At 39.5% G+C, this 12,873-nt stretch overlaps 1 long non-coding RNA gene across 2 annotated transcripts; it reads left to right on the forward strand.

The window, feature by feature from the left end:
- The first annotated feature begins 771 nt into the window (after positions 1 to 771).
- LOC108719712 lies at positions 772 to 10,265 on the forward strand. 2 transcript variants are annotated; one of them, XR_005962251.1, is made up of 4 exons: positions 772 to 1,126; positions 2,340 to 2,463; positions 3,471 to 6,539; positions 7,680 to 10,265. It is a non-coding gene; the product is annotated as an uncharacterized LOC108719712 (long non-coding RNA). The 2 variants fall into 2 exon arrangements; XR_005962250.1 differs by lacking the exon at positions 7,680 to 10,265 and having other exon boundaries at positions 788 to 1,126; positions 3,471 to 7,103.
- The last annotated feature ends 2,608 nt before the right edge of the window (positions 10,266 to 12,873 follow it).

Below are 12,873 nucleotides of genomic sequence, written 5' to 3' on the forward strand. Positions count from 1 at the left end.
AAGCTAACAGAGGTTAATTGGTAGTTGGTGGACTACAGTGCAATAGAAAAAACATTCAAGTTGTTTTTTTTTTTTTTTTTAAGGATAGATACCCTTTAGCTTGACCATCTTTAAAGGGATCCTGTCATCGGAAAACATGTTTTTTTCAAAACGCACCAGTTAATAGTGCTACTCCAAACGATACTCTCGCATACTCGACGCCGATCCAGGACACCATATGAGGACAACAGCGTTTGTGTAGAATTTTCAGCTTTATTTCAACAAACACACAGGTAAGGGTGCAGCGGTGGGTGTACAGGGCTGACTTACACGGTCTTGCCGGATCTCCCGGCACTTCCTCAGTCGTGAGATCTGGCAAGAAACGCGTGGCTGCACTTTAGGAGAGAAATGCTTTCTGGCAGGCTGCTGTTTTTCCTTCTCAATGTAACTGAATGTGTCTCAGTAGGACATGGGTTTTTACTATTGAGTGCTGTTCTCAGATCTACCAGGCAGCTGTTTTTAGGGAGCTGTTATCTGGTTACCTTCCCATTGTTCTGTTAGGCTGCTGGGGGGAGGGGGGTGATATCACTCCAACTTGTAATACAGCAGTAAAGAGTGATGTTTATCAGAGCACAAGTCACATGACTTGGGGCAGCTGGGAAATTGACAATATGTCTAGCGCCATGTCAGATTTCAAAATTGAATATAAAAAAATCTGTTTGCTCTTTTGAGAAATGGATTTCAGTGCAGTTTTCTGCTAGATCAGCACTATTTTTCCCATAACAGTATCCCCTTAAGTTACTTTAGCTCATATAGGCAAGTGGCTAGTAGGCATTTAGTTGGGCATGTCAAAATAAAGAGAGAAATTTACTGTGGGGTTTTTTTTTATGTTCACTTTATAGTTCCGTCCACTAGTCGGTCAGCAATAAGCGACACAGATGCCCTTGCTAGGCCATCATACACCGTGCAAGTCTAAACTTCAGCATATTTGACTCTACGGCACTGAACTGCCAGCCATCAACATATACATTTCCTATTGGCACATCTGGCTTCTCGCTTGTAAAAGAGATCAAGGACTCTACCTCGCAACATGATGACGATAACATCTCTACCACCAGTGGGTTTTCCTCTCGAGCATCTGATAAGGGTAACTAAATTGATCTACCATCAGTTCATTAAGTAATAGTTTTTACGTTATCAGTTTACCGTATATATTAGAGTATAAAGTATAAATAAAATGTGCTGAAAAAGTTAACCTCGGCTTATACTCGAGTCAATGGCTGCGCTTCAGCAGAACACACGCTCCTGCGTGCACGCCATTCACTTCCTATCTCCGCACCTCCCGCTGACTCACGCCGCCGTCAGTGATGTCATCAGAGGCAGCCGGCAACATGTCGACGGGCATACTGGAAGTTCCTCCTACTGCAGCCTCCCCGCCTCTGCAGTCCTACGGCACATGCGAGGACTCACGCTAGAGGCAAGTAAGTGGCTGGTGTTCTGCATGATGGGTATGTGGCACACTTCTTAGGCAAATGAGGGTGCAGAACATTAGTTCCATGGGCTGGGCAGCGCGCACACTCCCTCTTACCTTTCACCCTGTGACGTCACCGTCTGCTCCGGACGCCATGGCAAACCCGGGGGCAGAGTCTTCCTTACTATTCTCTGCTGCTGCTGGACCAGTGTGACGTGTTCTGTCAGTCTGTGCATCACTCTCATACAGCTGCTTGTGTCCCACACCACTATTATTATATATATATATATATATATATATATATATATATATATATATATATATATATATATATATATATATATATATATATATATATTAGTGACATCATTATCTACCCACTTACCTGTGGGACTCCTAAAGTCACCCCATAGTTCTCTACAGCACCCTAGGTGCATTCTGGGAAATCACACCTTCCTCTTGTACAAATTGAGTAGAACACATGTACTGTGCAGCACTTGCTGCCCATGGTTCTTCCCTAGCAGAGCTCATGCAGCTTCTGCTGAAGATGTCCTAAAATGCATTTCTCACCCCTAGACTTATACTCGAGTCAGTACGTTCTACAAGTTTTTGTAGGTTAAATTAGGTACCTCGGCTTATACTCTGGTCGGCTTATTCTCGAGTATATATGGTACTCTATTTCTGCACACTGTTAAAGGCTAGTACTGTCTTTTAGGTTATATTGGATGGATTAAGTATATTCTAGTACTTCCTAGAATGCCCTTGTGACATTTTTAGGAGTGCTGGTTTGTAATGTCTGCATCCTGCATGTCTCTAATACTGAATGCACATTTCTTTAGGGAAGGAAGTGTTGCTTAGAGTTTACTATGTTGATTTTTTTCCCCCTCAGATGTAGCAATTTCAAAAAAATGTCAGCATGCCACCTCTTTGGTCTCCTGAAGTTGATCGCTCATAGTCTTTGTCCCATAACTCCTCCATGACCTCTAATCTGTCTGCTTTCAGTTCTGTCACCAGTAAGTACTTTACTCTTGTGCTTGATAGCTGTTAACAGTATTGCCTTTAGTCTCGTTAGATATTGTTGCATGGAAGCATTTATTTTCTTAACTTGAATAATTTGACCCTGTAATAAACATTACTCCTTTTTTGTAATTTCAATGTTACTAGTTTAGCAATTTATTAACTAATGTAATAAAAAAAAAATCTTATAGGTACTTTACAAACTTTACTGGGGCAGGGACTAATATGAATGAGGTATAATTTCTGTAAATCGGTATGAAAATAGTGTTGGTGCTATATAAGTGCCAGGAACGATGTGCCACTTCTATCTAGAAATTGAGTTGAGGCTTCTGTTCTTTTAAATTGTGTAAAGAAAAAAAAAAAGGGTGTTGTTCACCTTTTGAGTTAACTTTTATTATGATGTAGAGAGTGATATTCTGAGACAATTTGATTTTCATTTTTTATTTGTTTTTCGAGTTAATTCGCTTTTTATTCAGCAGCTCTCCAATTTGCATTATAAACAATCTGGTAACTAGGGTCCAAATTAACGTAGCAGCCATGCATTGATTTGAATAAGAGACTGGAATGTGAATAGGAGAAGACCTTATTAGAAAGATAAGCAATACAAAGTAGCTGTAATAATGTGTTTAGCCTTACAGAGCATTTGCTTTTAGATGGGGTCAGCAACACCCATCTGAAAGCTGGAAAGAGTCATAAGAAAAATGCAAATAATTATAAAACTGTCAAAAATAATGAAAACCAAAGAAAAAGTTGCTTAGAATTGGCCATTCTATTACATACTAAAAGTTTACTTCAAGGTGAACTACCCCTATAAGGGAGTAACATCCTAGCAACAGTAATGCATTTAAAGGAATGTGAAAATTGTATTTATTTTTTTGGTGTTACTGCTGTTACCACAGTTCTTGTTTTGATTGTTACCATTTGTTATAGCACTACTGATTTGTAAATTGAACTAAATTGAAATAACCCCCATCGTTTATTCTCATTGTGTTCTAATTTGCAGTCTCTTGGAAACACATCTATCTTAAACAGTCAGCTTGGGGATTCTCCTTTTTATCCTGGCAAAACAACATATGAAGGTGCAGCTGCAGTCCGTCCCTCACGTGTGCGCTCCACCCCATATCAAGTAAGACCAGAAATTACTTTGCATGTTGTGTTGATATTCAGCTTATGAAAACCTGTGATCTCCAAGGGTAGTCATTATGGGCAAAATAGATCTGTCCAATTCCAAAGGTTTATCCTATATTTTTACTATACAAAGTTTAATTCATTACTTGCAAAGAAATTTTGACTCCTCCCCCTCAAATGCCTGCATTTGCCAACACATTATTGTGACTGGTTTGATAAGGCACAGTTAATAGTTTCAATTTTTATTCCATCATTAAAGGAACAAAAAAAAAATACAACTTGGTACAGACATAATATCTTCCCTTCTAAAGATACTTGGATAAAGTGAATTCTATGACATTAAAATTATGACTAAAATTCTTGTTTTTTATCATTGTGTTGCAAAGTAACGACTTGATAATCTGGCAATAGTAAAATCTGATGCTGTTCAAGTATCAAAGCTAATTCTGCTTGGTTTTTCAATTTTAATAAAAAGGGGCACTAATGTTAACTTATAAGATTTTTATGAGTGTGTGCTCTGTAATCCCTCATTAACAATGCAATGATAAACAGAGAATGATACCTCACAGATAAGGTCACATACACTAAAAAATAATTTGTGTTAAATGTGTTTTATATTGAATTGTTTCAGTGAATGAAAACAAGTAGGATTATGTGAACTCCTCAAAAGTAAATGAGGCAGTGCAGTGTCGGACGGGGGGGGGGCCCACTGGGCTGCCACATCAGGGGCCCGCACACACCTGACCTGGGCCCCAACTCCAGCCCCCCCCCCCTTTCCAGCCAAAATCCTCCTTCATTCACCCCATTCTCCTCCATCACCAGCATGTACCTGCTTTTCTTCTATTGGTTGGGGCAGGAGAGTTCAGGCACAGAGTTTCAAGCAGGGGGGGAGTGGATCTGGGCTGGTGGAGCTCAGAAGGCCCAGTGTTACCCTGAGGTAGTGATTATAAAAATCCTATTTTTTTTTATTTTTGCACACCGTATGACTAAGGCTTTAACTACCTCTACATAAATACACTACTACTGTACCTAAGTATTTAGAAATTCTTTTGACGCAAGTATTCTTTGACGCAAGACCACTAACACACACGGTACCATATGCTTGTTTATTGTATTTTTTATTTAACAAAATAAAAATTTCACCTTTAAAAAAAAAAAATAGCCAATGAGGGGGAAATACATCATTTTTAATACTGCACAGCAAATAAATGCAGGTGTTCTACTTTTCGTTTAACATTTTCAATAAATACCGTATTTACTCAAATATAAGCCGACCCGAATATAAGTCGAGGTACCTAACTTTACCTACGAAAACTGGGACTCGAGTATAAGCCTAGACACAACTAAGACCGTTAGACAAGCAAAATGGTACTTTCAGCACTAGGCTGCCAGTTGGTGCCTGAGGCTCAACAAAGACTGACAGGCAGGCATTTTACTTATTTAAAAAGGCTTGGTATTACAGGTTATGATACAGAATCGACCAAACCTATCCCTTTGTAATCGGATTGTAGGTCAAGTACACACCTATCATGATCAAGTAGCTTCTTTCTCATCATGACCTGAGAAATCCCAAAACGAGCTAGTTCAACTACAACTCCCAATATATAGCACAGCAGCCAAGTTGCAGATCAACAGCTGGAGAAGCATTCCGATCTCCCTGGTAATAGGGCACCGTATAGGGTACAGTGCTCCCAATTTTGAAATTATACACAGCCCCCTCTCTCCCAGCAGCGCACATTCTGCCAAAGCGACCCCCCCCCCCAGTGATCACCTGGACTTCTTTGCAAAGTTGATGGTGACAGAGAATTGCCAAATGGAACGCGTTACTGTGTGCATTGTCCCACTGCCATGTGTTCCAGCGCGATTATACCCCAGCCATCAACTACATCTATGCAAACGTCTGACAAGAAAACGCAAATCATTCGGGCCGACTTTGCACAGGTCCAATAAAGTCGGCTCTTCAATTCGCCGCGGCTTAAGTGTTAACAAAGTGCTGAGCTTTGTGCAGCAGCCCCTATTCCCTCGCACAATTGTTATAGAGGCACAAGCAGCAGACACTTTACCGCTCTATGCACAAGCCATTACCGTATGTTCTCACAGTTACCGTCCATGGTGTCAGAGCAGCAGGAGGCCTCCTGGGTGGACCCTTCATTCCTTCTCTCTTTTTTCACAGCTCGCTTGCCAAATGGGTTGCCCTTGGCAACCAGAGCAAGCTCTGATGTGTGCACAAGCTGTCAGTGAAGGCTAGCACAGGGAGGGAATATATCCACATGTGTGTCTGAGGCAGACTGTTAGCACACGGCACTGCTAGGTTATAAAAGAGTAACCCCGGCTTGCTGCTGCTGCACGGCGAATCACTGGGAGTTCATAGAGAGCCACGAGAATTATGCTAACATTGGGTAGCAGAAGGGGATGCACAGGGCCTTTATTTATGCGTGCGCATGTTCCTTTTTCTGATTAACCAATATAAAAATTAGTTCCGCTAAATAGTTTCTCAATAACTTTGTTTATACAGTATGTGGTTTCCTGGACTTGGTTCTCCTGGAGGAACAGTGCAGGGGCACGGGACTCCTGTCAGTAGCCCAGCCACTCGTATACTGACTCGAGTATAAGCTGAGGTAGACTTTTTCAGCACATTTTCGATGCTGAAAAACTCTTGCTTATACTCGAGTATATACGGTAAACTAGTGTCGCAGTTCTGACTCCTATATAATTAGGTGACTAATGAGATTTTGTATCGACACCTTTTTGCTTTACAGGTTAACTGCTGTTTATCTCATTTCAAGTTTTTCTCTTATTTTTTAATATAATTTGCATTTGGGGGGCTGGAGGAGCCACCCCAGAGAAATTCCTTCTTGGCCTGAGAGTCGTGACGTGACAGTTCAGTGCTTATTGGTCCAAACAGAGTTTTAGTTGTTCCTTCAACCAATGTAAACCTGACTTCGTAAGTATACACACAAATACCCCTTTATGGAGTTAAACAGTTTGGTTTGGGGTAATGGGGTTTTGTCTCCATTTATAGACTATGTCACACGGGGTATGCTCTATATTTTTTGTGCTGAAATTCACCATGTGTCTGCACCTGGGCCAATGCAATGGTTCCAGGTGAAAAAGTAAGTCCTGGGCAAAGAAGAAAGCTAATGTCAGCGTTGGAACTGATTCTCGGCCTGTGCTTTTCTACTATAGTGATTGGATGCTCAGTTACCCATTAGCGGCAGCATATGTCTCTAGAACTCCTTGACTTTGACCATTCCTTAGCTATTGTTTCTGTTGGCTCTCACAGAGCTGGCTGAAGCCAAAGGGACCATTGCATTGAGTATGTTTGGGATGAACATGTATGACTTATACAAAAAGTATTTTTGTGAACAGTATCTATACCTTTGGGTGAAGTGGTGCTTTGTTTATGGTGTACTTTTCACAATGCTTAAAGGGATACTGCCATGGGAAATTTCTCGCATCAGTTAAGAGTGCTGCTCCAGCAGAATTCTGCACTGAAAAACGTTTCTCAAAAGAGCAAACAAGATTTTTTTATATTTAATTTTCAAATTTTATATTTAATTTTGAGCTAGACATATTGTCAGTTTCCCAGCTGCCCCAAGTAATGTGACTTGTGCTCTGATAAACTTCAGTCACTTTTTAATGCTGTACTGCAAGTTCGAGTGATATCACCCCCTCCCTTTCCCCGCAGCAGCCTAACAGAACAATGGGGAGGTAACCAGATAGCAGCTCCCTAACATAAGATAACAGCTGCCTGGTAGATCTAAAAACAACACTCAATAGTAAAATCCGGTCCCACTTTGGCACAATAAATTACATTGAGTTGGAGAAACCAGCCTGCCAGAAAGCGGTTCCATCCTAAAGTGCTGGCTCTTTCTGAAAGCACATGACCAGGCAAAATGACCTGAGATGGTTGCCTACACACCAATATTACAACTAAAAAAATATATACTTGTTGGTTCAGGAATGACATTTTATATGGTAGAATGAATTATTTGCAGTGTAAACAGTGTCATTTAGAAATTAAAAACTACAGCATAAAAATGATGACAGCATCCCTTTAACTTTCCATTTTTACTCTCTATAGATCAACGACATGAGCTGTGATCAAGGAGTATTATTTAGCAGCCTTACAGAAGGTAATATGGGAGCTTTGCTGTGTTACCGCTATATCAAAATGGCAAATTTATGACTTGTGGTTTCAGCTCCATGCGAACTATATATTTTTTTTTATTGTCAGACATAAGATTGTGTGAGTCAAGGATTTGGTAATCAAATGTCTTCTTGCGCCCCATTCCTGTATAAGCGACCACTAAATCAACTGAAACAGAATGATAGTTGAATAGGTGTATGTCCAAACGTGATTCATTCAAAGAATTTACAAGGCCGACTTCATACTTGTGCTTGTCTTGCTGGCAAGAAGTCTCTTTTTGTGGGAATATTCAAATTTGGTCCATTTCTCCTGTAAATGTTACTATTGATGATTGTGATACAGTAATAATTGGTCTTTTGGTCTATAACAAAACCAAAAAAAACCCAGCCTTTCCTGTTTCATCTGTCTGGTTAGAAAGTTCCATGAAGCCTGTTATTACATAAGCAACCTAAATACCAAAACAATACAGACCAAACTGGTTTTCACTAAAATGCACATTATTATATACTGCTAATTGGGTCACCACATAGAGCAGAAGTCTTAATGGGGACCCGTCACCCCAAAAAAATAATCCAAATCCTATTTTAACATGTTAGTCAAGCAAAATGAACTTTAATTACACTGTGAATTATTCGAATCTTGTTTCCTTCAGTTTGTGAATTCGTAATTATAGCAAGCAGGCAGGAGCCATTTTGTGGACACTGTTATTAAGACAAGCCTTGCATAATCTCTGAATCTTGTTTGTGCACCAGAATGGGGGACCCAATGTTAGCCCTTTGGAAGAGACATTTTTGTAGCCTTTATCAGAAGTGTAGACCCCCCCCCCAAGATATCTCTAATAAAAGTACACTTGTATAGGCTCACTCATCTCTACACCAACAGCAACTTCTGCAGCCTTTGTTCCAGCTCATGTTCTGCACTCTATGATTTTCCTCCGCTTCCCAGGCAGCTTTTCAGAACCAAGATGGAAATCTATTCCACTTTGCTGCTATTCCCTGCTATTTTGGCAGAAGGGAAAGATTCTCAAAAGCTAAACATCCCTTTATTCCTTTTGATTGCTTGATCTCTGTCAAATATATCATCAATCATTAACTGGGTATCTGTATAAACTTGCACTGAAAACTCCAATATCTGTGACTGTAGCATAATTATTATGTGAATAAGTATATGATTTGTATTGCTTTTAAATGACATGGAGAACTTTGTATTTCAATTGAGTATTCCTTCATTCCTGGGCATGTCAATTTCACACAATTCTGGACCTTTTGATAAGTAGAGACAATTGAAACCATTGAAAAGTAGAGGCTAAAATATTCTAGATTCAGTGTTACTGCATCATATTTTGTATCATTTGTCTCACGTTTAAGGCAAATATAATGATTTACTGAAACAAAGTAGTCAAATAAGTGACTCACATTTAAAGCATTCTTCAACTATTTGGGTCTTCAAAAATATAACAATACTGGAGCCGTTACTGTGCAGTTTGATCTAATCATTAATAGTTATCTGCATTCCCCTGAATATTAAATATAGCATATATACTTTATTTGCAACTGTGAGGCAAATTATTAGACTTTCTCCAAAAAATTGCTTTCATTAATAAGACGCAGCTTGAGTCATTCTGCATGAGCAACCCAGTCAGTGTACTCCTCACTCATTTCTCATTCTTTAATGACTGAATGGCTTTAATGAAAGAATCCCTTGTGCCCACTACCCAACCACATCACTGCCGCTGAATAAAACTCTACTGGCCCCTTGTATGTGGTCTAGAAAGCTGCCCAGCAAAGTTGGTGGCTGCCAAATTGGCCTGATTAGGCTTCTTGGCTATCCCAAGAAAACAAACTGGTCCTTTCTTCATTTAGGCACACTGCTGATAGTGTGTAATGTGATGTGAGCACTTTGTAGGAATGACAGACAGCTGAAGATTTAGGGCAAAACTCTACTTGGACTGTATCCAGGGCTATGAGTAGGTGCCCATTTTGGGACGAACACATTAGGCTAATGCATGTCCTAATAATGATTTTATTAATTTTTAACATTATTTGGGCTACTTTTTCACTAACAGTGGATCTCTTACCATCTTTTGCTGTAGATTTACTCAACAAAACTCTTGTTGGCTCATGAAATGGGCAGATTTGGCTCAAAAATAGAAACGTGAGTAATCGAATGACCTTTCCTGAGAATGTCATTGTTGTTTTCTAAACTTTAGCAGTGCATCAATAGAAATGACATGTATGTACAGGTAAAAAAAGGTATGGGTTTTGAATTTTCACAACTGAATTGTATTTTCTTCAAGTATAATAATAAACTAATTTATTTTAAGATAATCTGACTTTCTTTTTTTGTGCAAAGTTGGCTTTACGTTGGCAGTTTCATTTGGTTGGAACTTATGAAATCTGTTAAGGAACCCATGGGCCTGCAAGTCTGACAGACACACCCCATTAGCAACCAGTGTCTCCAGAATTAAAATCTGGTTCTAATTAGTGAATGTTAAAGGCAACGAGTTTCAGAACCACTTATTATTCTAAACCAATACGCAGCCACTCGCTCTTTTGCATTAAATCCATTGTTTCATCTAAGTCACGAAGTTTCGGAAAAAAGAAATCAGAAACTGTGACTTTCGGGCGCATGCGCAGTAGATCCTTACTGGTAAATGCCTCCTACTGTGCATGCACCACCAAACGCCGCTTAATACAGGAAGAAGAGCGCTCAGGAGAAGATGGCTGCCATGAACTCCATTTGTACACAAAAAGATTGCCAGCGCTGGGACTCTTGTAGAATTAGGGGTCTTGATGTGGCAAGTGAGCTTACATGTTTTGTCCAGTGTGGTACTAACACTTAATTTATTGTAATATTTAGTTTTAAAGGCAAACCGTGCGCTGGCAATCTTTCTTCTTTTTGTGTACAAATATTGGCTTATTTATAGCAGCTGGTTAACTCTAGATTATGGGTTAGACCGAGCAATGGCACTAGGGTGCCTCTAGAATTTGGTCAATGGCACAGTGTGGGTTACACCAAGTGCTGGCGATTTCTTTGTGTTTCATGTACAAATTGTAGCCAAATATTGCCTATAGCTGCCATTCAGCCTTTAAAACAGAATTATTCACAGGTGTATGTTAATTGGCTGCAGTGTAAACACTTCCTGCTTTCTCACTAGAGGGGCCTTGACGTGACACATGAGCATCCATATTTTGGCCAAAGTGTGATACGAACACTTATTTTGGTTTATTTATCATAACATTTTTTTTTAAAAGCAGAAGAGGTGAACGTTAGAGTTCATGGCTGTCACACTAGCATTACAACATATAGTATATACACTCTCCCAGGAAAATGGAACAGTAGTTCTGTAATCCTATTAAAAAAAAAAAAAAAAAAAAGAAGCAGAAGGGCTAGCCTCTAACAGGAGTTGATTCTTCCTGTATTGGTGCCTTTAGCACTACATCCTTTCTGAAGTTGACTATATTGAAGCTCAGAATAACATAATGAGCAACATCTTGGTTCCAGACCAACAAGATTAAAATTATGGAGTGGGCAGCCCAATCCCTGAATTTTAATCCAATAGAAAACTTGTGGGGTGACATCAAAAATGCTGTTTCTGAGGCAAAACCAAGAAATGCAGAAGAATTGAAGAATGTAACAGGTGCCAGAAGTTGGTCGACTCCATGCAACACAGATGTGCAGCACTTCTCAGAGACACTGCTTATACAACTAAATATTAGTTCAGTGATTCAAAGGAAAGCAAAATCTTGAAACATTTTTCAGTTTATACAGTGAATGTTTGTAAAGAAAAATCAGACACTATTTTTTGGAACAGCCTAATCCCTTTTCTTCATTTTCTGTAAGGGAATAACACCAATTTGATAATGTGTTCTTCATGTTTTAATTTAGAATAGAATGTGCTGTGTCCCCAATGCATTTGTGTGTATGGAAATAAAAGCTATTACAAATATGAGATCAGTTACCTGGAAACCCATTATCCAGAGAGCTCCGAATTACTGAAAGGCCGTCTCCCATAGACTATTATAATCAAATAATCCAAATGTTTAAAAATTATTTCCTTTTTCTCTGTAATAATAAAACAGTAGCTTGTACTTGATTCAAACTAATATATAATTAATCCTTATTGGAATCAGAACCAGACTTTTGGGTTTATTTAATGTTTAAATGATACTGTCAGAATTAAGGTAAGAAGATATAAATTATGGAAAGATCCATTATCAGGAAAACCCCAGGGTATGCTTATTTACATATCCCAGTACTTACATGGTTAGTGTGGATTGGGTCAGCCCTTATGTGTGAATCCCCCCCGCATCACGGATTCACATTAGCAGAGAAACACTTGATGACTTTGCATCTCTTTGTAAATACATACCAAATTGTACACATGCAAAAAGAAAATAAAAACATAAATCTGTAGCCCTGATGATTCTGCCACTTCAAGCTATCGTAAAGGCATTAAAGGACATGTAAAACCTACATTTTCCCGGCCACGTATATAAATTGGGCACATCTCCCCCAACCAAATGGCATTATTTGTTCTGCTTATACCCCCTCCGTTTGCCAGCATCATTACATATACCTAAAACAAATAGCAGCTTTCACTAGGGGGCCATTTTCCCTCAAACACATTGTCAATGCATTAATATCTGCAAACAGCACATATGGGATGTAAAGTCCATGCAATTGAAAAATGCAGTCTAACACAGGCAGACTTTACTATGATGACAAGTCCTGCTTGGATTGAGCACTATAATGGTTACTCTGAGCTCAGGATTTAAAAATAGGAGCAGACCGCTAGCGCAGAGTTTCTATGGGAACCAGCAATGTCATCTCTTCATTGGCTACTAGACTGGAGGGTGTGTTTAGTAATCTGAGTTGAGAAGAACTGAGCATGCTCATGAACCAACAGCCAAAGCAAATTCCCGAGGGAGGGGGCAGAGTGGGTTACAGGAGGAGAAAGAATCCTAAAGGATTAAGGCGATGCTGCAGCCTTACTGTTACCTTTGAACAATCAGAGTGGCAGTTATATAGAGATTTCTTTTTTTGGGTGGGGGCTTTACATGTCCTTTAAGGGAATCCACTATGGCAACACCCTTTACTTTTACACATGTAAAGGAGCAAGCCTGGC

Source organism: Xenopus laevis, chromosome 6S (genome assembly GCF_017654675.1).
Source record: "Xenopus laevis strain J_2021 chromosome 6S, Xenopus_laevis_v10.1, whole genome shotgun sequence".
In the NCBI taxonomy this organism is placed as follows: Eukaryota; Metazoa; Chordata; class Amphibia; order Anura; family Pipidae; genus Xenopus; species Xenopus laevis.